Source organism: Amphimedon queenslandica, unplaced genomic scaffold (genome assembly GCF_000090795.2).
Source record: "Amphimedon queenslandica unplaced genomic scaffold, v1.1 AMPQUscaffold_9395, whole genome shotgun sequence".
Lineage (NCBI taxonomy): Eukaryota > Metazoa > Porifera > Demospongiae > Haplosclerida > Niphatidae > Amphimedon > Amphimedon queenslandica.
In genome coordinates, this window is record NW_003550333.1 from 2,170 (window position 1) to 3,630 (window position 1,461).

Genomic DNA, 1,461 nt, shown 5'->3' on the forward strand with positions numbered 1-1,461 from the left:
GCTTTCCCAAAGTTTTTACAACTTGATGATACCGACATGTCAGTAAAATCATAATCATACTGCGAATATGCAACACCTATGAAAATAAAAATAATAATAATGATTAAAGCTATTATTGTCACAGCTACAGTAACTAGATGTACATTACTGTTAATACATAATGTGAATGAATTACCTCTTTTCTTTCTTTTATAATCATTCTCATTATCACCAGAATAGTAATAGTCACCAGAATAGTAATAATCACCAGAATAATAATAATCACCAGAACTAGGAAGAGGTGTAGTAGGGATTGTAGAAGGAGGTGCTGTTAAAAATTAAAATAAATTTATTTAAATTATAAATTACGGCACATACTTTCCTGGCTTTCCTCACATCCATCACCAGAATAGCCATCAGGAGACCTGCAGTAATGTACTGGGAGACACTGTCCATCATTAGAGCAACCAGACCCTCTATTGCAGGCTGACCCTGTAATTAACACAAATATGAATTATGTACATGTACATTAATGCTCTTTTGCTTTATACAAAGTTTGAGCTTAGCTGCAGCTCAAATTTTTGAGCCATGAGCACTCTCACTATTTAAAACTGCATGTGAATAATGTAATAGTTTGTCAATTGTCACTGCAAGATGCTTTGCTGAGGCTTATGCACTACTGTGTACACTGTCTCTACCATCATTGTTACACATTATGCTCACTACTCTCTAGAGTAATAGTAGCACTTACTAAAGTATTATTGTAAGACTGGCAGCTGCTTCTACTGATCCTGCTCCATTGTCTGCCACTACTTTATATTGACCATTATCCTCAAACTGAGGACCTAATATAATCAATGACCCTATACTGGTCAAATACATCCTAGGAGGGTTAAAAAATATGTAATATTATGAAAATACCATGGAAATAAAACATATAGTAACAATAATGATACAGAATTTAATCCAAGTATTCATTGTATTAATACAATCAATGTAATATTAGATTAGTGTACTTATCAATTTTGATTTACTTTGTGGTATTTTGAAGTCAATTTCATTTGAGTTGTGATACCATCTCAGTACTGGTGGTGGGTTTCCTCTTGCTGCTGCTTCAAAAATAACGTAAGATGGAGGATCACGAGCAACCACACTAATAGGACTCTTCTCAATCACAGGAGGCTCTGATTATAATTAATGATTATAGTAACAAATAATTATTTTAATAATCACCTCCAATTTGAATTTGTCGAATCACAGAGCTAGTGACATTATCAAGTGTAGCTGTACACACGTATATTCCTTGATTAGCAGCTGCAATGTCCTTTAATACTAGCAGTCCTTCAGTGTCAGTGTTGCCACAATTATCAACACTTTTATTAGTACAGAATGAAGAGTGATCCTCCTCCAGTGCCCTATTGAGTAAATTAATATACTACACACAAGAGCTTAGAGTCTGCATGTACTGCAATAGTAAACTAA

At 34.0% G+C, this 1,461-nt stretch overlaps 1 long non-coding RNA gene across 1 annotated transcript; it reads right to left on the reverse strand.

Annotated features, from left to right (window-relative positions):
- Window positions 1–12: 12 nt before the first annotated feature.
- LOC109590834 (uncharacterized) lies at window positions 13–1,420 on the reverse strand. The gene is made up of 6 exons (XR_002189521.1): window positions 1,213–1,420; window positions 1,014–1,163; window positions 731–862; window positions 358–471; window positions 176–307; window positions 13–76 (listed from the first exon to the last, which is right to left on the reverse strand). It is a non-coding gene; the product is annotated as an uncharacterized LOC109590834 (long non-coding RNA).
- Between the last annotated feature and the right edge of the window lie 41 nt (window positions 1,421–1,461).